Source organism: Canis lupus, chromosome 21 (assembly GCF_011100685.1).
Source record: "Canis lupus familiaris isolate Mischka breed German Shepherd chromosome 21, alternate assembly UU_Cfam_GSD_1.0, whole genome shotgun sequence".
NCBI classification, from domain to species: Eukaryota; Metazoa; Chordata; class Mammalia; order Carnivora; family Canidae; genus Canis; species Canis lupus.
The window spans coordinates 46,753,337-46,778,936 of record NC_049242.1 but is presented as its reverse complement, the minus strand read 5'-3'; the positions used below and the strand labels follow the sequence as shown (position 1 = coordinate 46,778,936).

The 25,600-nt window shown below is 37.4% G+C and overlaps 1 protein-coding gene and 1 long non-coding RNA gene across 2 annotated transcripts in view; both read right to left on the bottom strand.

The window, feature by feature from the left end:
- LOC111091583 overlaps window positions 1–19,711 on the bottom strand; it is a 48,382-nt gene extending 28,671 nt beyond the window's left edge. Inside the window, exon 1 of the long non-coding RNA XR_005375848.1 lies at window positions 19,281–19,711. This is a non-coding gene — a long non-coding RNA (uncharacterized LOC111091583). The remainder of the gene's footprint in view (window positions 1–19,280) is intronic.
- The window catches only part of LUZP2 (leucine zipper protein 2), a 551,161-nt gene that overhangs the window by 213,767 nt on the left and 311,794 nt on the right, over window positions 1–25,600 (bottom strand). The window lies entirely within an intron of this gene.

The window sequence follows — 25,600 nt, the reverse complement described above, 5'->3', positions numbered from 1 at the left end:
TAGAAGTTAAAATAATGCTTTCCAATAACAGGCCTGCCAAGAGCTATTCAAATACTAGTCAAAGGGGTGAGAGAATGTTAATGGACAGATACAACCAAAATAGGAGATATGTATATTTTTTGGTTGTAAATCATAGTCGCCGTGTATGTAGCTAGAAGAGTAATGATATTTGTATTTTGTGTGTGGGGGAGGTATGACTAAAAAAGTACACAAAATGAATATTAGGACATAGGCCACAAGAAAGTCATTTCAACCAAAGATGAAATTCAGCATCTTGCATTATTTTATACCATAATGTGATAATGGCAAGGACTAATAGTTATTCAATTTTTAAGTACTTTATGCACACAAATTAATTTACCTCTCACAACTGCCCTATGAGTGATACTATTGCTTTTTCATGTAATTCAAGAGGATTTGAGGCTGGAAGTGGTGGCTAATGTCACCAGCTAGTGAGTGATGAGCTGGAACTTGAACACCAATACTTCGACTTGAAGCCTGAACCCCTATCCACCAAGCTCCGTTGTCTTCAAGTTCTACCCCACTTCCTACACATGAGGATGGTTTGCTGTACAGGATAAAACATGAATACGTAAATAGTTTGCACTACTCTTGAGAAGGATTTATTTCATTTACTTCGGTATCTACATAACCCATTCAACTAAGCTTTGCTAGAAATGTACTTCACAACAAACACAATCTGTGTACTATCTAAATTATGTCAAGTGTGAAGCAATATTTCACTTAAAAAGCTATTATAGAAATCTGCATTTTTATTATCTAAAGAAGTTCAGTCCAATTTGTCCATAAGAAAATTGAACTCATCAAGAGCTCACTAGTAGCCTGGTCACAAGCCAGCCCTATAAATTTTTGACATTCCAATCAGGGCCGAGGTGTATTGTATAAATCTTCTGGATCTCCTTTTTACTATCACTTTACTCTTTTTTTCTACACCTTGCAGCTATGCACACACACAATGATTATGATTTCAAAACCAAGTAATAGTAGTAGTTGATATCACCTTTTATAAACCACCTATATCAATTAGAAAACTGAATTTCAAGGTGTTTGCGATTAATAATAAAATGTCAAGGGGATCCCTGGGTGGTGCAGCGGTTTGGCGCCTGCCTTTGGCCCAGGGCGCGATCCTAAAGACCCAGGATCGAATCCCACATCGGGCTCCCGGTGCATGGAGTCTGCTTCTCCTTCTGCCTGTGTCTCTGCGCCCCCCTCCTCTCTGTGACTATCATAAATAAATAAAAATTAAAAAAATAATAAAAAAACTCTTAAAAAATAAAATAAAATGTTGTACCTATTTCCAACAACAGGTATAACTGAAAAGAGTGGCAAAGGATAGAGAAAACTAGGATATCATAACCATAGAAAATTCTGATCGAGTTATTTAAAAACACAATCCCAGGTGATATGGGAAGAACACAGCTTTATCTTGTGTGTTCCACTTGCTTAAGGTCTCGAAAGCACCAGAGCAATTTTTTTTTCCCTGAAAAATTCAACAAGCTTATTCACCACTTTGTGCTTCAAATGAACTCTTCTGGGGTCTAAAATTCAAAGTTGCACTCAAAAGACAAAGTTGTGATGCATCTGAGAAAACTTGAAATATTTGTACATAATGTCTCAAGGCATGGCTCTGGTCTATGGAGGGAAAGGAATCTCTCGAGAAACTTCATGCACAACACAGTAAGAAGTTTAGTTCATAACCACTCAGTCAACAGAACAAGGTGGGTCACTAAATGTCAGTGCCTTCTGTAGCCAACCAGGATTGTGCAGGGACGGGCACAGGCCAGTGAGGAGGGGTGCCATTCTGGGGTGTGCAGAGATGAGAGATTAGCAGTGACCCACACAATCTCAAGATAGTCTAGTGCCCTATGTTTCTCCTAGGTATCTAACTCCTTTCAGGATTAAGTCTAAAATATGTGAGAACACTGTACAAGTAGAGAACTGTAGAACGCTGAAATACGGACACACCTACAGTACAGACCCTGTGGAGAGCTCAAGTTCAAGTCAGAATATCTGGTTTAGTTACGAGATTCCTAAATCCTATAAATTATCGGAATCATTTCAATAAAGTATATTATTCCTTAATCAGTGAAATGAGTTTAGTACATTCACCTTCACATATTAGGAGAATTATATATAATGAAACTCATAAATATTCTCTACAAGAAGTATTTTCTTCACAGTTGTTGTTATTGCTATTACCATTTTATTTCTACTTCTTATGTTCTTTTAATGCTGTAGATATCAGATTCAGTTAGTGAATAATTAATGAACTTCCTGAACTCAAAAAATATATATACATACACACACATACACACACCAATTATTCCCAAGAGAAGATGGAGTAAAGGGCAAACAAACAAAATAAAAAGGAAGAAAACTGCAGATCTGAAAACACTTAGAGAAGTCATGACAAGTAGTACAAAATACATAAACCCTTCCATAGAGCTGTTTCATCACTAAATAATGTGTACAATCTACATGAATACCATATTAGTGGTCAAGAAACAGAAATAATTACGAGCTGTCTTAGTAAAGCAGGAGCACTTTGAAAAGCGAAATGGGCCAGGAGGTTAAGGGGCCAAGTTTGAATTCTACTATTGGGGGAGTTTCAACAACATTTAACTTCCTCTGTCCTCATTATTCTCAACACAAATAAACAAAGAAACCATCAAAGATGTTGTTTATAGCCAAACTATCACCAAATCTATTCAAATTCTAAAATCCTGTAATCTTGAAATCAACTTCTTGGTTAACGAGATTATTATGACTGCCACCCTTACTCCTGTATCTTATTGATAGTGTGCTATCTTTTACCCATTAGCTCCAAGAGCACTTTCACAAAAATGCCTTGTTTGACTCTTGAAAGAACCTTAGGAGAAAGATAAGTCAGAGAATATTATTTATATTTTGTAGATGAAAAAGCAAAGCATAATTGAGAGAACAAAATGGCATGCTTCATTTATCTAAATTATAACACACTCAATTGATTTTTTCCTTCATAACTGGTTTATACAACCATCATAGCTCCTATTTCATTCTAAAGTGCTGGGAATCACAATATATAGGACAATGTCACTCAAGTGATTACAGCACAATGACTAGGAGTCTGAGGTTGGGATTTTAATTTTCATTAGGCTTTTTAGTCTCCTGATTCCATTTCCATGAGCTTGACTCTTAGCCATCCTAAAAATGCACATGCTTGCTATTGGGCACCATCAGGATTGGGGGAAAGAAGAAATATGAATTTGCACTCACTCAACCCCTACTATGGGAATCTGAGATTAAAAAAATAATAGTAAAATAAAATCTCTGCACTTGACCAGGATACTACAGAATATGTGGAGTGTCACAGTGTGCAACCAACCTGATGGGGCTCAATAAACACTACCCCACAATATGGCACCTTAGCATATTGACTATTTTAGCCTGAAGGAGATTCAGAAAACAGCAGAAGCAGGAAGGTCACCCTGGTCTTCCTCTCACCCTTCTTACCTGAAACAGATCATAAACCCCTCATGTGGGATGTACCCTCCCTATACCTGGAGGAAAGGTGCAACCTCATCTCTGAAGACCAGGGAATGCCAAGAACAGTCCTAACAACCACAACTAGCCAAGTTTCCCTGAGTTTACTATGATTACCCTATATTCCTTAGCCTATTATATTTCTACACAGTTGCCCAGTGTTCATCAAACCTAGCATAAAAATACACAGGCCTGTTGCTTTGGATCTTTATTTCCTAAAAAAGTTTCCCATGTCACATAAAACTCTTATTAAATAATCACGTACGCTTTTTTCTTATTAGCCTGTCTTTGTCAGTTTAATTTTCAGACAGAGATCCTAGCAGAGTTGAGGAAAACTTTTTCCTTTTCTAAGAAGCCTTTGACTTTTCTCTTCTGTTGGGCCAGGGTTTAATAGCACTTCCTTCTCAAACTCTGTAAGTCAGCTAATGGGATCCGACAAGGCTAATAAGGCCAGGCTCTTTGATTAAATTCTTAACCTTCTACTTAGACTCAAATGGAGAATTTGACATTTAAAAGGTATTATCTTTACTTACCTGCTACTTGAAATGACAAACACAAGGTCAGGGTTAAAGAAAACAGATTCTACTTTTTTCTTAAACTCAGTAAAAGAGAATTTTCTGATTTTCTTTTAATAAATGAGGATCAGAACACAAAAGGAAAAGGAGAAATGCATGTAAATATAGATCTCTCATGACTATGTTTAAGGACACAGATGGAGCTAGAGGGTATTATGCTAAGTGAAATAAGTCAGTCAGAGAAAGACAAATACCATACGATTTCAGTCATATGTGGAATTTAAGAAATAAAGCAAGCAAGCAAAGGGGGAAGAGAGAGAAGTAAACCAAGAATCAGACTCTTAACTATAGAGAACAAAAAGATGGGTACCAGAGGGCAGGTGGGTGGGGGGATTGGGGAAATATTTGAAGGGGGTTAAGAGTACACTTATCATGATGAGCACTGGGTGATGTATGGAAGTGTCAAATCAGTATATTGTACACCTGAAACTATAGTACATGTATGTTAACTAACTGGAATTTAAACAAAAGCTTTAGGGGAATCCTTGGATAGCTCAGTGGTTGAGCACCTGCCTTCGGCCTAGGGTGTGATCCTGGAGTCCTGGGATCGAGTCCCACATCAGGCTCCCTGCATGGAGCCTGCTTCTCCCTCTGCCTGTGTCTCTGTGTCTCTCTCTGTGTCTCTCATGAATAAATAAATAAAATCTGAAAGAAGAAAGAAAGAAAGAAAGAAAGAAAGAAAGAAAGAAAGGAAGGAAGGAAGGAAGGAAGGAAGGAAGGAAGGAAGGAAGGAAGGAAGAAAGAAGAAAGAAAAGAAAGAAAAGAAAGAAAGAAAGAAAGAAAGAAAGAAAGAAAGAAGAAAGAAAGAAAAAGAAAGAAGAAAGAAAGAAGAAAGAAAGAAAGAAAGAAAGAAAGAAAGAAAGAAAGAAAGAAAGAAAGAAAAAAGAAAAATGCCAGAATTTCACGAAAGGAAAATATCATTTAATGGCATATCTGGATTTTAGAACCAACTAAGCATTGGTTCAAATCGAGTCCCTGGTTTTTACTATCTGGGTGAAATTAAGCATGCCAACTTCACTGGCGTTCATTACATTTTCCATGAAGCCAGAGATAATAACATTTGCCCTAGTGGGTTGCTATAGAGATGAGAGTAGTAATACATGTAAAAAGCCTACTAGCCCATCACCTCACATAGAGTAGGCACCCAGTAAGTGGTGCTAGAAGTGGTTTTGTTATGTTATAGACTTGCATAAAGTTCCGTGACTTTGAACGTAGAAGTATAAGAGAGATAGGTTACAAGAGCTAAATAAAATTCTCTATACATAGAAAAAATGGGATATTTTAAAATAAAGGGTTCCATTTCAAAGCTCTCTAAGGTTAAAAGAAAGAGAAAGAAAGAAAGAAAGAAAAAGAAAGAAAGAAAGAAAGAAAGAAAGAAAGAAAGAGAAAGAAAGAAAGAAAGAAAGAGAAAGAAGAAAGAAAAAAAGAAAGAAAGAAAGAGCAAGCAGGCAAGTAAGCAAGCTTTTTTTTCTTTGGATTCAACAACAACAACAAAAACTCAAAAAGAAACGGACCTGAGCATTAGGAGAAAATCCTTGACATATCCTTATCACATCAAAATCCTTACCATATCAAAGATTCTGCTCCCTTGACTTTACTGCTTTCATGGTTTGAAATTTGGATCACAGAAAGGGTGTTTCTGATAATTTCAAGACTTTACATAATAGGATTATAGCTTGAAAAGACTAAAAATTTGATCCATAAATAGTTCCCCTCTTTCCTAAAAAAGAATATAACTTGTAAGTTCTTTACTTAAGATAACCAATAAGGTAATTTAACTCTTTGATGACCAATAAAACAGTTTGCTAGTAATTATTTTAATTATATTACTTTGTGAGATTCCGGGAGAAATTGTTATTTATCAGTTGTGCTTTGGTCTCCTATGGCATGAAGGCAAAGCTCTGGACACTTAGTGGACACATTATTACTGAAGTCATTGCTGAGCACTCTCTCATTATCATGACAGAGAGATAACAAAAATCAAATATAAGAGCTGTTTAATACGCAACTAGTGGTTTTCAGGGAGGAAAAAAAAAAGCTTTAAAAAAAACTAAAATAGAAGTAGTACCGATTAAAAGACAAAAGACTATTCAAAGTGAGGAAATTTAAGCACATATCAATTGTACTTAGAATCATAAATAGTTGATGGAGAAGCAGATTATGATAAAGATTTGAGGGATCCCTGGGTGGCGCAGTGGTTTAGCGCCTGCCTTTGGCCCAGGGCGCGATCCTGGAGACCCGGGATCGAATCCCACGTCAGGCTCCCGGTGCATGGAGCCTGCTTCTCCCTCTGCCTGTGTCTCTGCCTCTCTCTCTCTCTCTCTCTGTGACTATCATAAATAAATAAAAATTAAAAAAATCTTTAAAAAAAAAAAAAAAAAAAAAGATTTGACACTGGCCTCTGAATTTCAAGCAGTTTTTCTCATATCATGATAAATACTGTTAAAATATATTTATTTACCAGTTATATAATTTATATATATTGTATAGAAACCACCTAGAAGTCCACTGAAAATGCCACTGTATCCCACAGAAAGGTGTAGCTTTAAAGTTAAATGCAAATTTATAATGAAAATGATTCCTGAAAATGTGGTGGTCAAAAACTTAGGACAGATTTATTTAATTTTAATTAAACTTGCTTATTCAGTCAATATTGAAAATATTTTAAAATGGTAGATATAGCATAAAATCACTAAGATAAAACTCTACTATTTATTTTTATATGTAGGGGTACAAGAAAAAGGGAGACATTAAAGATGACCACAAATTGTCTCAACTCCACAAATGAGGAAGTTAGTAGAGGAATTAATTGCTTTTGGACTTCTTAAGTTTGAGGTGTCATTGTGTTATGCATCCCTATGCATACAAATAGGGTTGTTGAGGAAGCATTTAGATACAAGTACCTGAAATCCAAAGGAGTGGTCTCAGCAGAAAATATGAATATGAGAAGTATACATTCCTCAACACTACTCACAAACTTGACATGGAAAAGGCCACTTAAAGAATAGGTGGAAAAGGGGCTGGCTCAGTTGGTTAAGTACTCAACTCTTGATTTCAGCTCAGGTCATGATCGCAGGTCATGAGAGGGAGTCATGCCTCAGGCTCTGCACTGAGCATAGAATCTCCTTAAAAATCTCTCTCTGTCCATCTCCCTCCCCCACCCCTCCAACCATACTCACACACATGCACATGTTCTCTCTCTCTCAGAAAAAAATAAAAATAAAAGCAAAAGAAAAGAAAAGAGGATTAAAGACTGAAGTTGTACCCCAACAATGAAATATCTAAAAAGTCAAATAGTTATCAAAGAAGAATGAGTAGGAAAGGTCAATGAGAAAGGAAAATATCCCAGAGATATAGAGTCACGAAACCCAAGTGAAACAAATATTTTAGGAATGTGGGAGTGATCACATATTGCAAATACAGATACTATGACTTAACATGAGAACTTGAACTAACATTCCAATTTAGCAGTATGGAGAATACTACTGGACCTTGAAAGGAAAGAGCTGTCTTTATAGAAGTGGGGTCAAGTGTGAATATATATGGATGAAAATATATTTAAGATTACAGGCAGTCTTTCAAAGAGTTTTGATAAGAGCAGAGACATAAGGCAGCAACAGTAAGGCAATCCAGGGTTAAGCCATGACATTTCAAAGATGGGTGATGCAGCAGTATAGTATTCATGAAATAGAGAAATTGATGATACGTAAGAGAGAAGGGATAATTATTAGATATTCTTGAGTATGAGTATAGATCCAATGCACAAGTGTAGGGACTGACTTAAGAGTATGGGTAATTCACTCAGTATAAGCAGTAAAGGCAAGGTAGATGGGTAACAGTGTAGATAGATTTCTAGATGTGCTGGGAGCAGGTAAAAGCATTCTTAAAAATGTATTAATCAGGTTTCTTTCAGAAAAGACTGGACGATCAAATTAACATCAATTTATGGAGGTTTGATGGACCATTCCTCAAGATGTAGGAAGTGTGAAGGAGAACCAGAAGAAGTACTACAGGAGACTGAAGCTATAACTACTTTGGGTAGGAAGGGCGGAGATATAAATCCTATGGAAGAAAGTTAAAATAGAGAGATATACCTTAACAGAAACCATGGATTCTGGTTGAAGATCCTAACAGCTCTTGCTGACCATGTATAGAGAATATACAAGTGTACTGACCTCACTATCCAGCCTCCTTCCATCTGCTTCCAGGTATTCCCAAGCCCAATGGGAAGCCAAAAGACAAAATAACAAACTGAAACAGTCTACAGCATACAGATTTAGGGGACACAGAGAAGTGTAATAATAGCTAGAAAGTAGACCTGGCAGGGAAGATAAACAAATCAGCATAGATAGCTTCTATTTTTTTGATGAAAGAAGCAGCAGGGTATGACATTTAGTTTTTTTTTTTTTTTTTTTTTTTTTGATAGTCACAGAGAGAGAGAGGCAGAGACACAGGCAGAGGGAGAAGCAGGCTCCATGCACCGGGAGCCCGATGTGGGATTCGATCCCGGGTCTCCAGGATCGCGCCCTGGGCCAAAGGCAGGCGCCAAACCGCTGCGCCACCCAGGGATCCCGACATTTAGTTTTATGTGTCAACCTAACTGGCCTGCAATACCCAGACATTCAATGTAACATTATTCTGGATACTTCTGTGAGTGTGGTTTTGGATGAGATTTATATTTAAATTGGTAGACTTTGAGTAAAGCAAGTTGCTCTGTAATGCGGGAGGGCCTCATCCAATCAGTCGAAGGAAGGATAGGACAAAAGACTGACTCCAAGCAAGAAGGAATTCTGTAGCTAACAGCCCTGAGACCCGACCTGAAACACTGGCTCTTCTTTGGGTCTTAAGCCTGCCAATCTATCCTGCAGATTCTGTACTTTCTTTTTTTTTTTTTTAAAGATTTTATTTATTTATTCATGATAGTCACAGAGGAGAGAGAGAGAGAGAGAGAGGCAGAGACACAGGCAGAGGGAGAAGCAGGCTCCATGCACCGGGAGCCCGACATGGGATTCGATCCCGGGTCTCCAGGATCGCGCCCTGGGCCAAAGGCAGGCGCTAAACCGCTGCGCCACCCAGGGATCCCCAGATTCTGTACTTTCAACCTCTATCATCATGTGAGCCAATTCCTTAAAATAGATCTCTCTCTCTCAATATAGATGGATATGTTTTGATATAAATGATATATATAAATCTCTCTCTCTCTCTCTCTCTCACACACACACACACACACACACACACACACACCACACTTTCTACTGGTTGTATTTTTCTGGAGAAACCTAACACACAGGGATATCAACTAATACAGTGGGTTGAGCAAGAGGAGTTTAAAGTTTGAGGAGACAGAAGGAAGTACACAACAGGTATCATTTGGGGAGAATTAATAGACTGTGCAATGTACAAGAATGCAGGACTGCTTAGCAGTAAGAGTCCACTTAAGATCATTGATCATAAGTTCAAAATGAGATCAGTCATCATGCTTTTTTAATTTTTACTAGACACAGTCCCCTGCACTAGGGTAGGTATAAGGAGATTTAGATTTAATGAAATTTGGGATTTAGTCATTTGTGTATGGCAAAAGAAGGGAGGCATGAGGGACATGAGGGATCATCAAAGGGGGTGATTATTAGAATGAGTAGTACAAAGTAGGATGGAAAAGGAAGAGATGCGAGAACATGGTGGTTAGGAGACAACGAAAAGGTTGTGAGATCAACGGGTATATGTTTGCCAATCAAGGCCAAACTAACATATCGATCAAAAAACCCAAATGGGTACCATTATCTTTCATTAACTAAGAAATAAGAGCACACTGATAGTAAAATAAATACTATGTCTTGGTACTTAGCCTTAAAAGACCCCTATTTAGTTGTTTATCAGAGTGTCAAAGAGGGGAATGGCCAAGGTGTTCTACAAATGATTCCCTAAAAGACATGTCACGAAGAGAACATGTCAATAGCAACTCTCTTTCAAAATTGAAATTTTAACAATATGCAGTCTTACATCTGATAATAGAGTTAAGAAACAGGATTTGGGAAAATAACATGTTTTCATACTCAGATCAAGTTGGCGATCCAAGTTTCACACATATGTATGCATGCATATATTGGTATCTATAAATATTTATTTGGTAAAATACATATGTGTGATACAATCTATTAGAGACAGACACATTTCCGAAGATTCAGAGTTGAAGTGGAAAATAAAATTAGAGATGGAGCTAGGGACATTCCAAACATAAGTTTAATTCCTGCTTTTCATCCTATTTTTACTTAGACTTTTGCATGCTGCGGTGCTCTAAATGGCTGTGAAAACATAATCAAACTTCCAGAACTCTCTGTCCAGTCTTAGTGATCTTCTCTTGACTTTGAGGTTCCTATGTAATTATTAGAAATAGCATTTAGCAAGGAGAATTCATGACTAAATCTGGGTCATTTTATTCCACTCAGGTGGTGTCCCAGTCACCATTTCTTGCAGGGATCAGGGCTTTGCACACAGGGAGCAACACGTTTTTGGTAATACTGATTCTGTGAACACCCTAAGTCCACCTGGGCAAGTGTGTCGCACAGAGAACCTAGTTTTGTTAGCTGTAAGGACAAGTACTGACTATGAACCTGACTTCCCATCTACTTTTAACATACTGCACAGAAAATAAATGGGAGAGAAAGAAGGATCTTCTGAAGAAAAAAAAAAAAATGAAAACAAAGGATCTTGTGGTGGGTGTTAGAGACCCATGAAAAAACTGTGAGTGACCAAAAACAAACCAATTAGAAACCTCAACTGAGTGCTTTCTCCACTGTACTATCACTGCTCACACTGATATTTTTAATAGATGTAAATGAAAAATCACTTGACAATATGCAATTTTATATATTTTAACATTAAATCCCAATGATAATAATAATTATAGGGATTAAAGCCAATATTGAGAGGCTGACTATAAGCCAGTGATTGTTCCCAGTACTTTCCATATACTGAAGTTTTCATAATAAGCCTATGACGTAGATACTATGTTTATCTCTATTTTATAGTTGAAGGAAGAAGGAATTAAGCCTGCCGAAATTGCTGGATTTATAACCAGTGTACACTCAATTCAATTTTTTGGAGTCATGGATAAACACAACTGACATTCTGAGCTTGAGGCTCTGGAAGACACAAAATAGTCAGAGGAGCTTAATTTTATAAGAACTTAATTGGCTGAAGTTTCAGAAGGATGCCCAATTATAGATGTGGAAATACTAAGGCCTTTTTAAAATCATTACACGGGATCAAGGAGTAACTTGAGTTAGCAGGAACATTTAATTAACCGACTCATTCTTCAATTATGTTTATTAATTGAGGCTAAATATGATTTAAAAAAAATCCTCAATCCTTCTAAGTTTCAGTGACAATCATTTTCCAAGTGTACAGATCCTATTAAAGACTGTATAAATAGCATTTTTCTACTTATTAATATAGAGTTTCCTTATTGGAAATTTGTTCATGACGACATCTAGAAGAAAATGTAGGTGAATATGTAATCTAGTCAAGGATAGACTTCTAATCATTAAATTATTATCTAAATAGATCATTAGGTAGACAGATAATTAGACTGGCAGATAATTTCTTTAGGAGAGGGACAGATGTTATAAATAAGCAGCCATTTCTTTGAAGTTTACCAGAAATTTTTAGGACCATGAGAAAATCTGTATAAATGCCAGCTGGAAAGAAAAACATAATAATATATCCCATTTATAGAGGAATCAGGACTATATTTATTAGATACACTCACATATTCTAACTTATTCTTTCCATAGTAGAAACAAACAAAAAAATCCATATTTTTCTTATTTTCTTTATTCCTTTTTTTTCTATATTGAACATGCATGCATGCAGTTATATTTGGAAAATACATTAACCCTTTAAAATGTCTTATATAGGGGTGTTTGGGTTGCTCAGTGGGCTTAAGTGTCCAACTCTTGGTTTCAGCTCAGGTCATGATCTCACGGTGGTGAGACTGAGCCTCACCTCGAGCTCTGCTCTTAGAGGGGAGTCTGCTTGAAAGTCTCTCGTTCTCCCTCTGCCCCTGCCCCCACTCATGCTCTTCTCCCCCTCTAAAATAAATTCTAAAATCTCAGCATAAAGTCTCTTATATATAAATATATATTGAATACATTTTAAAGATTTATGCATATAAACTCACATATATAATGAAATTAAAATCATGAAATTCGTAATATGCTACTTATTTTTTAGGTTGCCCTAAGAGACACATTACGATCTCTTCACAACCCTGAGGGCTTTGTAAGGGCTTGAATAAAAAACATAATTATTTACCAAGTTGCCAGTGAGGGGCAAATGGTCCTACCAAGCAAACATAAGTGAATACAACGGTGTGCTCAGTCCCACCACCTGCCTTGATGCTACCTGAAACACTAAAGTAACTAAAGCATGGAAGGGAGCACATGCTCAAATAACTGCACTTGGAGAAAGGTGGCCAGAAGTTCTAGTTCTGTGAGTCCTAACTAGTGCCAAATAGAAACAAAGCAGCCGTACGAGGAATCAGCCTGGTCCTTTTAAAGCTTACGGCCTTTCACCTGTCAAAGGTCACCGGTGGGGGCAAGATGTGGCCTGAGACTTCCTCTGGCTTCACCGGTGTGTAAAAGATCATGTGGGTAGAATCAGAGCAATATTTTCATTGTCAGTCATAATCATGTGTTTACTTTAACTGAGTTTTTCTTCTTCATTCTGATCGTATTATAATAACATGTTAGGACGGAATTGACCACAAAGGTCCCCTTGAAAAGCTCATTAAGCTTCCTAATGAAATGTCAGACACTTCTATAGATATACCATTAATACTTCCAAGTGAATAACAACGTCTTCACAGGTCACAGACTACTTAAATTACTCAGTGAAACATGTCCCAGCAAGGCCCACCCTTTATTTAATAAAGCACGTGTTGACACGGTCAAAGCTGGCGTCCCTTTTTAACGCATCATTGGCCATCAATCCACCTACCCAACATACAGTTAACTCCTCCTTCCTCTCTCCCTCGCTTCCTGCCCTTGAACTGAGCGAGTAGCAGTCCCCCAGAGGGCAGCACGTAAGCGCCAGGGTGACAGGAACTAACCAGCAAGGTGACGAAAGCCACAATAGAGAGACACATGCCTCCCGGGAGGGGAACAGATGAGGAAGTCAATCAATTAACGTGGGCGGGCTCTGAAAGGTCATCAAGGGCTGCCTTTCAAAGAAGGTTTGACTTCAAAAGCATCCGACTGCGGGGAGGAACGTATTTGTGGGGCGTGGAACCTGCAGGCCTTTGCAATGGGTTCCCCACTTTCACAAAGCTGTGAAATTCATATTTGGATCAAATTCACCCAGTTTCCCGAAAGGCTGATGTCAATTCACTTGACATCGGCCTTTTATCTAGTACTAATATCTAGTACTTTTATGTAGATGTGTAGATGTATGTGTATGTGTTTACTTTTGCACATGCACTAATGCCTAACCTATACGTGGAGCAAAAATGGTAATATGTTAAAAGATAAGAGTCACGCAAAACTGACCTTTTGTGCAGATTCTACCTTTTATTTTTAAAGATTATTTATTCATTCGTGAGAGACACAGAGAGAGGCAGAGACACAGGTAGAGGGAGAAGCAGGCTCCCTGTAGGGATCCTGATGTGGAACTCGATCCCAGGACCCTGGGTTAATGCCCTGAGCTGAAGGCAGACACCCCACCGCCGAGCCCCCCAGGCATCCCTGATTCTACCTTTCTACAGTGCGGAGCATATAATACAAGAACTACTTCTACATAGCTACCAATTCACTATCGTCCTGTCTAAGTGGAGGACTCAGACACTCTTTGAATTAATAGGAATTCCATAAATCCCCAGTGTTTGACCCCACGGCTTTAGAGAAGGAGACTTCTTGGGATAAAACTGACAGAATGGAGATTCTGATTCTTTATTGCCAGACCATGCACTCAGCTTGCTTTTGAAAGGAAACAGGTTGTTTTCTGTTTTGTGGCATGACCACTGAGCAACTTCCAAAGAAAAAAGAAGAGGATGTCTATTAAAAAAAAAAAAAAAAAATCTAATGGAACCAACACCACTAAGTAAATACACTGATGCAAATGTATCCTGAAAATTTGTTTTAGTCAGCATTGTTTCCCATGGAAATCTTCAAAGATTCTTAATTAATAAGTAAGACATGTTGGTAGATATTTTCAACATGAATGACGGTTAAAAAGATAAGGATTCTAAACTTGTCAGATCAAAAAAGAAAAGTGTAATTCGAACAAGATGGATTTTCTACCCAACTAAGGGGATTTAGCTATCTTAGAAAAACTTGCCTCTGACATTGTTGGGAGAAGAAAGTTCTGTGTCAGCTTACATGCACATTGTGCCATGCGCTGTTCTGCTGATTGAGAGGACATTGAGCATGAAGTGATTCACTAACAGTCTCAGGGTCTGTGTCGAGGGGTGCATTTAATGATCTGACATAAGGGAAGCCTCGGAGCTGCACAGATAGCACCGGGGTCCATACATATCCCAAAATAGTTTAAGAAGCAAAATGGGTTTCATTTTCCATTTCCCAGAATGTTGATCCTGAAAAAAGAAAAATAATCACCCCTCTCCCCTCAAAAGATGGGTGTACACCTAAAGGACTCAGGTAAGGTACTCTTTAGTTACTTATTAAGAACTTAACCATGTATCATGTGCTGCATTAGAAAGAGCGTGGGGGTAAAGAGTGAATAAATAGGTTCTTGTCCCACCCTGCCACAGACAAGTGCAACGCACTGTGAGAACTTTTAAGATATGAGAAATGTAGGGCAGGGCCAGAGCAGAGAAGGGAGCGTTAAGCTAGCTCTGACAAAGTCTACAGGGATGAAGGAAAGTTTTCTACAAAAGCTGAAGGACAGGATATACAGTTATGATGATGATACTTTGCCTTATTTGTGAAAAAAAAAAAGGAAAATTCCTCTCAAATAGGATATGGAAACACTAAGAACGTTTATATGTTTCATAAAGAGTTTCTAGACTGAACAAGAACTTAACATTTAGTCAAATAAAGTATACATGGAAAAAAAAACGTATCTAAAAGAACAACTACAATTTTCTCTTTTTTATATAGCCAGGGACTCAGTTCTGTTCAGTTCCACTGTCCAGAAGATGGTAACCTGGTCCTAACTGCAACAGATGCTGGGAGGCGAGTAAATGGGAGTCCCAGCTAAGTAGGTATAAATTTCCTGCTAAAACTCACTTGTATGACCAAATACAAGACTGGGAGAAGGGACATTGACAGATACATGGCTGTTTCCACCATGATTTTAAATTCTCCTGGTGACCAAGGGAGGCAGTAGTGACAGACCACAGGTAAGTAGTGTATTTACCTAAAGAGTACATAACTTATGTGTTCTGCGATCTAAAAACTGTGTGAAATGTATGAAATTTTGAGAGATTGTTTGCAAAATCTAGTTGGAGATACACAACTTAAGAAATAAAACTTCTAAGCAAACTGCCTTCCAGTAACCAAATATCAAACTACTTTACAGCACAAGAAAGGGCCAATTCTTTTTTTTTTCCTTTTTACGTGGTAAAATAATACAAAAATCCATTACTAGCTTAGTCATTAAGCTTCCTAATGAAATGTCAGACACTTCTATAGATATACCATTAATACTTCCAAGTATTTATTATTCATCAAACCTGAAGAATATTAAAAACTTATTTGCAATAAATAAATAAATAAATAAATAAATAAATAAATAAAAAATAAAAACTTATTTGCAAATACCTATCAGCTGATAACCGAAAATTCTCAACTCCTTTCTGTTTACCTCTTAAAAATCAAAATATTAATATATATATATATATATTTATCTAGCAAATTTATATATAAGTTAAGTTTGAGTTACAAGAAAAGTTATAAAATTCTATTAGTCTTATTTAGAAAAAAAAAAATCGGGCAAGTATAATTTCATTGAAAACCCGGGATAGCTGTTCTCTATTACGTCAAAGGAGGTATAATCTCATCTAGAAAATAAGAAATCCATGGGAATATGAGAGGTGTAGCATCTGACCCAACAGAAATAGCGTTATGAATACAAGAGGTTTATTTTCTCACAGCTGTGGCAAGAATAGTGAGCTTAGACCATGCAAACCTGCACGTGGTATGCGGGACCTGTTCAAAGAGCCAGTTATTTAGGTGGTTAGTTTCACATTTATTTCAGAGTTGATAGTCATGGGGGTGGAAAAACGGTAGGTAGAGTTGAGAAAAGCATCTTAAAAGGAGAGGGGGAAAAGTGGAGAGCCTAGTTCCTCCTCTACTCTTCCTGAGCTCTATGAAACTAAGCAACTTGAACAGTCTCGAGGATTTCATTTTCCTTATCTCTCTTCCACTGCAGAATGTGTCCTGCTTGACTTCCGGTTCGTGCAAAGTGAGATCGTGTATATAAATGGGCTTGCTTGCCACCAACAAGTGCAATTACACGTGCAAAATGCGAGGTACGGCAATGGTTGATGACCCAAATCTGGGTCCTATTTCTTAACATTCCAGATGCCTCATTTTCTGTGACTATAAAATTATTTAAATCCTTATTATAATATCCCAAAGTCCGTTGATTGCTTTGGCTCTCTGGCATTCGATTCTAAAGGTGCACCTGAATCTAGTGTTGCGGAACTATCTCTTGCTTATAGTGGCTAGCAGACCATTCAATCAGTTGTCCTGCTCTTCCTTGGCCAATACGAATACCTGAGACCCAAGGCAGACTATGGAAAATCCTCTCTACAGCTCCCCTCGGACCATACTGGTAGTGCCACAGTGGCCACTCTTCAAGAGTCCCCTTCTCAGGCCCTTTAGAGTTACCAGGTGGAACACATCCCCTGACATTTCTGAGGACTCTGCGTTTAAACAACAGAGTCCCTCCTGTCTACACTGAAGAAGTGCAGATGGCCAAGCCTCAAGTCACAAGCACTGATACTAAACCTCTAAACCTTACTCAGGAGTCCCTAGACTAAAGAAGCTCTCCAAATGGTCCTTTTAAAAAATAATAATAATTTTTTTTTTCTCCAAATGGTCCTTAGGAGCCAGCCAGCAGCTGCATACCAAGCAGCATTCTAGAACCACGTGTTGAGAGACTTCCTGTTCAAACTGTGGACTGTGCACTGGTGGGACTGGCATCACTTGGGAACTTGTTAGAAATGCAGAATATAGGACCCGCTCTTAAGCAGAATCTGCATTTTGTACAAGATCCCCAGTTGTTTTCATATATCTTAAAGTTTTAGAGGTATTGAGAAAGACAGTTTCAAAAAAAAAATGTTTTGGGTAAAGAAGAGATTATAAGTCAATGTGAAATGCCACATTTAGATAGGATATAATACATGGTTTTAGAAGGTTCTTAAATGTATAAAAACGTTTCTATGAAGTAGCAACTCACTCATAATTTCCTAATATAAGTTTTGGGTTATTAATGTGTACCATGATATTTAAGAAATCTATTTTTCTTTTAGAGAAAATGGAAAATGATAATGGAAACGGAAGTTTCTCTTGCCTGGGGCTATACACATTCTTGGAACAAAGGCCTTAGTGAATGATGGACAACATCACTCTGTCTAGTGTTGCCTTCCGCAACATTCAGACATACGGTGGAAAAGGACCCATTATTGTTTTGAGAGGCCAAATATGGTAGGTTCCATCGATCCCAACAATGTTAGTATTTCTATTTCAGTGCAGAGTACAAAAAAGTTTCTCTGAACTAATAATCCACTAAGTCTCACTAAGTCTCCAGGAGGTTGAAACAATCTATGATTTTCACTATTATTAAAGTGAATAAACCATTCACAGAAGTGGGGAGGAGGGAAAAAAGCCCAGAAAGGGCAAAAAAGGTGAAGTGTTTTGGTTGATGGTCGAAATTACATTTAAAAGAAGTAGATCGATTTTCAAACTTCAGTTAGGCTTAGTGCGAAAATGATAAAAGATTGAACACAGTAACTTGAATTCACAGTATAAACTCTAGTTAAGAGTGGAAAGTGGGGACGCCCGGGTGGCTCAGCAGTTAAGCACCTGCCTTCGGTTCAGCCTGTGATCCTGGGGTCCCAGGATCGAGTCCCGCATCGGGCTCCCTGCATGGAGCCTGCTTCTCCCTCTGCCTTCCTTCTGCATCTCTCTGTGTCTCTCATGAATAAATAAATAAAATCTTAAAAAAAAAAAAAAAGAGTGGGAAGTCCTAGCTCTCCTGTCAGTCTGGTTTCAAACCCCAACTCCACAACGGACTGTAACTTTTACCTCCCCATCCCTTAATTCATTCATGTGAAAACTATGGATGGTGGTGCTGAACGGGACTTGAAAAGGTTTAGCTCACACATTGGTTGGTGTCTTTACCAGTATTTATTAAAACGTTATTTTCTTAAGGGTCTGTGCAGAAACAGTGTCACATGATAAAGGTGTTCTAGGAACCACAGAACCACGGATCTTGACTGATCCAGGTCTGTGAACCAGAGGTCTTTAAACAAAACAAAACAACAAACCGGGTGCATAGATTGAGTGGGATAATGCATGTAAAGCTCCTTTTTTTTTTTTTTGCATGTAAAGCTCTTAATATGGTACTACGCAGACTGGCCCTGGCTGGTCCTGTATACACAGTAAATACTAGGAAAGGTGAGTTGTCATCATCATCGTCATCGACACAGATCCACCCCAGGGCTAGCAAATGTCCTGTTTAATATTTTTTGTACAAGGCGAATAAGTAAAATGCTTGGTCCCTAGTATCTGTTATATTGCTATGACATAATACGATGTCTTTTGAGAGGTCTTTCCCACATAAGACTAAGATTTGCAACAAAGCTTGGAAAGCATTTCAATCTTATTTCTGCCCTGCTGCAGCGCTCGGAACACAAGAGACATGTATAAATTATGGTTTAAGATGAAGCAGATGGGTATCTTGCCATCATGTATAAATTGCATTTACATGGACGAATGGAACTCTTGCCAAACTTTCAGTTCAGTTTCAAAATTAATCCCGGGAACAGTAGCTGCCATAACACACTTAAGTAGTTATTGTTAATGATAACCTGGATACCAATCTCTACTGTATTAGTTTCCTGAGGCCATTGTAATAAATTACCACAAATTTAGTGGATTAAAACAAATTTAGTGGATTAAAACAAGAGAAACTCATTACCTAACAGTTCTGGAAGCCAAAAGTCAGAAGTCAACAGGCTGACAAGATAAGGAAGCAACTCAAGTGTCCATCTACAGGTGAATGGATGAAGGAGATGTGGTATATCCACAATAGAATCTTATTCAGTCATAAAAAAAGAACGGAATCTTGCCATTTGTAACAACATGGATGGACCTAGAGGATATGATGCTAAATGAAATAAGTTGGATAGAGAAAGATGAATGTCATACGATTTCACTCATATGTGGAATTTGAAACAAAACAAACAAAAGAGACAAAGACTCTTAAATGCAGAGAACAAACTAGTAGTTGCCAGAGGGAGGTGAGGGTGGGTGGGTGAAATGGATTAAGGGGATTAAGAGTACTATAATCTCGATGAGCACTGAGAAATGTTATAAAATTATTGCATTATTACTGTATGCCTGGAAGTAATAGGATACTGTCATTACACTTGTATTTAAAAATGAAAAAAAATAGGGGATCCCTGGGTGGTGCAGCGGGTTAGCGCCTGCCTTTGGCCCAGGGCGTGATCCTGGAGACCCGGGATCGAATCCCACGTTGGGCTCCCGGTGCATGGAGCCTGCTTCTCCCTCTGCCTATGTCTCTGCCTCTCTCTCTCTCTGTGTGACTATCATAAATAAATTTTTAAAAAATGAAAAAAAAATAAAAAATAAAAGATATCACCCCTCTCCCACCAAAAAAGTCAACAGGCCAAAATTATGGTGTCTACAGACTTCAGCTACTTCCAGAGGCCATACGGGTGGGTGTGTTCCTTGCCCCTTCCCGTCCCCCACGGCTGCTGGCACTCACGGACGTACAGTTGGGTTGCGTCTTTCCCATCTCCAAGGCCAGCACATTCAAAGCTCTCACTACTTTGTCTTCACACAGACTCCTCCTCTATGTGTCAAATAAGGACACTTGTGGTTCCACCAGAATAAATCAGCATAAGCTCACCTTAACTTAGGCACATATGTAAAGACTCTTTCTTTATAAGGTAACATGTACAATTTTCAGGGAGTAGGACCTACTATCTTTGGGCCACGCTCCAGCCTACTACATGTATTTTCCACGTAAAAGCTGATCAAAGACTGTACCATATTTGGTTTGTGAACAGCCTTATATTATAGGTAACATTTTTAAGGAGAACCAGGAGGGGTACAAAGGTAGTTGTTCTCATTACTATTCTCTCATCTGACCCTCATAACAACTGTGGGATGAACACGGTATTTCTACTTAAACGATAACAACATTTTTAAGTAACAGGAATGGTGTCTAAGATGTGATTTGAAGCTGGTGTATTTTTTAGGCCTCTATTTCAACTCTGCCAACTTTCTCATTACCCATGACACCTACAGTTGTGCTTCTAAGGAGTCATGTTTTCTGTGTGTCTGAAGGGGAAAATGCCTTATAATAGCCTAAGTATCGCCAAATATTTCCAACATTCCGTGAATTTGCACACTCACTAGAAATAAACTCTAAGGTAATGTTTTTTAAACAGCTTTTGTTAAAGTTAACATTTTACCACCCTAAATGTAGGCTGAATGAGGAAACCTTTTAAAAATGATCTTGGTGGATCACCTGGTAACTATGCACGTTGCACTTATTTATGACACGTACTAGAGAACAGCTTAGTTTGACGTTCAACTTTTTAAAGACATTCCTAGAATATTCCAAGAAGCTCTAAGCAACCAAAAGACAATTTACAGTCACTTAGGTATTTGCTAGAAATATTAAGAGCCATCCTCTTGGAATTTATCTTGACTTTAATAGTTCAACATTATTAGTGCACAGGTTTGTGTTGCTTCTACAGACTAAGAATTTATAAACTTTGAAATCCTGAAGCCACAATTTAGGGAATCGCGGGGATCAATTCATCCAAACCACTTATTTTACCAATAACCCTCAGGAAGCTGTGGCTTCTCCAAGGCAACAGAGTAAGTTTGAGATGCTGATGGAAATTTCACTTGTTAACAAGCTCAAGTGAAGTATTTCTCTCATGCTTCCTTCCTCCCCCCTCCCTCCCTTCCTCTCTTTCTTCTTTCCTTGCTGGTTTCTATCTTTCACGCTTTCAGTCAGGAATCAAAGGACAATATCTTGCCTTCCAGCCCCATGTATAAAAGACTAGGGATAGCAAGTGTTAGTGATTTCTCATCAATAAGAGGTTTCTGATTCTCTGTGATCATCAAAATCAGTACAGGTTTGATTTCAGGAATAGTTCCTCACATTTCTGAGACTTTCATTCTTATGAGTTATGGACAATGGCCCCTCCCATATAATGCATATAAATATAATCTACTTAAGAAATATTATTTTTTTAAAAAAGAAATATTTATTATTCACTCAACAAATATTTATCAAGTTCCTATATGTTTCAGGAAAGATACAGAGGATATAATGCTGAAAAAAGATAATGCTCCAATCCTTACATATTTAAAAAAATGTGCATATAGTTAATAATACAGCACTGTGCACTTAAAATTGGTTAAGAAGGCAGATTACATGACGTGTATGTGTGTGTGTGTGTTTTCACAGTCTTTATTTTTCAGAGCAGTTTTAGTTTTTTTGTTTTTGTTTTATTTATTTATTTATTTATTTATTTATTTATTTATTTATTTATTTATTTTTTATTTATTTATTTATTTTTATTTTTCTCCATGCAGGGAGCCCGACGCAGGACTTGATCCCGGGGCCCCAGGATCACACCCTGGGCTGAAGGTGGCACTAAACCGCTGAGCCACCTGGGCTGCCCAGAGCAGTTTTAATTTCACAGCAAAACTAGGGGATGATATTGAGATCTCCTACGTACTCCCGATTCCACGCTCTCCCCACCAGAGCAATTACCTTTGTACAGCTAATGCACCTACAGCTTTGTCTCTCAAAGTTCATAGTTTACATTAGGGGTCACTCTCGGTGTTGTACACTTTGGGGGTTTGGACGCATGTATAACGAGGTGTATCCATCATGACAGTATCATGCAGAGCACTTCCATGCTTAATGACTTTCTGTGCTCCCCCTCTTCATCCCTGCCCTCCTCTCTAACTCCCGGCAACCACTCATCTTTTCACTGTATCCAGAATTTTGCCTTTTCCAGAATGCCATAGAGTTGGAATGACATAGTAGGTAGCCTTTTCTGACCAGCTTCTTTCATTTAGGAATATGTGCTTATGTTTCCTTTGTGTCTTTTCACAGCTTGATAGCTCATTTAGTGCAAATATTCCACTGTCTGGATTATTACAGCTTATTTATAGACTAATCTACCAAAGGAAGGTCGCTTCTAGGTTTTGGCATTGTGAATAAAGCTGCTATAAATATCCATGTACGAGTTGTTATGGTGTTGTGAGTTTTCGATGCTTTTGATAAATATCAAGGAGTGTGATTTCTGAATCATATTTAAAAGTATCTTTAATTCTGTGAGAATCTGCCAAACTGTCTTCCAAAATGCCTACCACTTTGCATTCCCAATATGTCATGTGATTTTACCAAAAAAGAAAAAAAAAAAGAGAGAGAGAATCAAAATGAACAAGTAAATCAATGAAGTATGTAATATAATTTCAAGAAATGTTACCTGTTATAAGGAAAGACAAGCCAAGATGAAGGGTCAGAGATTTTTCTCTTACTCATGGATTTTTAGAACAAGGCTATAAATTGTCTTAAATTATAGCCTAATATTTTTGATTTGGGTGTGGTACAAAGAAGTCGGCTATCTTGCCATTAAAACAATTATCTATTTCGGACACACTAGTACTTTCTAAAATGAAACTACACAATGATGAACTCAGAAAACAGTCATTTACCGTATCACTTTTGCCCCCAAGGAATAATCCCTATAAAATTAATATTTATGCATCCAAATTATTAAGAGAATAAGGAAACTGATCCCATTGTATTACTGTGAGCTTTTCTGAATTGTAAAAGTTCTCAGAGGCATAGCTAGCTATCCCATGTAGTAATTCTGAAGATAATACTAACACAACACCTACAAACTCATGGCGTATGCATTTCTATTATGGATTAACTGGGAGATCGTGTGTATATTTATAATTTTTAAGTCATTATTATTTAGATTTGTTTCTTCTCCTTGTCAATCCTTCCATCCATCTTCTCAAATTTGCTTAAATGAATCTCCCCCAAATTCCCTTTTCTCACGCCTCTAACTAGTTGTAGCTCCTTTGTCTTCCTCTATCCCAGCCTATGTTCTTGAGTAGACTACTTAACATGTAAAGTCGTCATGGAAGGGATAAACTCCATTGTACGTTTGGACATAAAGGCTGGGTTGGCACATAGGTTCCAGGAATAATGTTGGATTCATGATGCACAAAGGAGGTGATAATGGAGGGAAGGAGGGGCAGAGAAGCAAATACAACATAATAATGTATCTCTGAAAATTAAAAACAAAGAAATTCTATCATTTCCTTCCAGGCACAGAGATAGAGATTTCCCTATTGCCACTTGTCATTGAAAATTTGAATGTAGCAAGTAAATATAAAATGAGAAGAGTGAAGACGCTTAATATGTTTGGAATGAGGGTGGAATTATTTGCAAGGGAGCATTGCTAACAAAAATATGGTGATGCAAATACATTGTGCATGACTTGGGACCTGAAATGATTAAAATTACTTACAGGCTCTGATGTGAGGGATACTAAGGAAATTAGTGAGGATGACAGGGAGGGATAGATGTATTCAGTGGTTTTCTGGATACATTTTATGAGTCTAATATCTAGTCACTCTTTTTCAATGAATTTTTCTTTCCTGTGGGAAATCCAGCTGTTTTCAAAAGGGCTAATCCCATCTTACAAAAGGGTGCGTGTGTATATATATATATATATATATATATATATATATATATTGCTTTTTCATTTAACAAATTAATATTTTGAGGTACATAAATATAATGTTTATATATATATTGCTTTTTCATTTAACAAATTAATATTTTGAGGTACATAAATATAATGCTTATAAAAAACATGAAAATAAGAAATCAAACTTTCTCCTTTACTTTAAGCATGGCAGAGAACCTAGCTATTCCCCAGCAGAAAATAGAAACAGTGACCCAATTGCTCTGAGGGCACATGTCACACAATCTCAATGGAGAATCATTTCTAAAATTGCATATAATTTTAGATGCAGGCATAGAGCCAACATTCTGATGCTAAATTAGAACTTGGCAGAATTGATTGCAGCAGGAAATAAAATAAAATTTAAGGTAGATTGTAATCTCCCGTAAGACAGCAGTTCTGGCTTACTTCTGAAATGCAGAGTAAAAATGATGTGTCCCTGCAAAGTAGAAAATTCACTGATGTAGTTGTATCTGGCACTGGAAATTCTCAGATTTATTTTTCTGTGTATTATGCTTTGGCTCTATCAGATTGGCTGCCCCAATCCTTTCTTATAACACATACCTACAACATTGATCTGGACACTAAAAGCACATACCTGCTTTAAGTATGAAATTGGATTCAGCTACAATCATCAAAATTAACTGCTTTCTTTCACCAATAAATAGCTAACAATCTTTTTAATATATATTTTTAAGTATTTATTTTATTTTATTTTATTTTATTTTATTTTATTTTATTTTATTTTATTTTATTTAGAGAGAGAGCACATGTGTGGATGCAGAGGATCTCAAGCAGACTCCCTGCTGAGTGCAGAGCCCAACATAGGGCTCAGTCTCATGACCCTGAGATCATGACCCGAGCTGAAATCAAGACTCCAACATTTAACCAACTGAGCCACCCACGTGCCTTTAATCTTTCATGTACAAGGCAATGTTTTTATGATGATAAAATACCATCTTTTTATGTTTGCTTTTTGGCTGTGAATAGCTACAAACTCTAATTCCTTTCTTTCTCTAAAAAGTCACCTCTTCAATAAAACATTCAGTGTCCTCCACACCTGGGTTAGTATTGCCCTCATCTGTCTTCTTGCAATGTTTTATTATAGAATGTTTATTTCAGTCTGTTTATTATGATTATCTGTGTGATTTTTGTAATTATTAATGTGTCATTTTTATGTGGAAAATGTCATTATTAAATTCTGTTCTTTTTTTTAAAGATCTTATTTATTTATTTTGATGAAGTGAAAGAGAGAATGCATGAGCCGGGGGAAGGGCAGAGGGAGAGTAAGAATCTCAAGCAGACTCCATGCTGAGCTGAGCACAGAGCCAAAATCAAGACTCAAGACTTAACCAACTGAGCCACCCAGGTGTCCCTTAAATTCTATTCTTTATATTTCTCATAGACAAATATAATTTTATATAATTTAAATTTAATTATATATATATAATCTACCATATTATATATATAATAGATATAT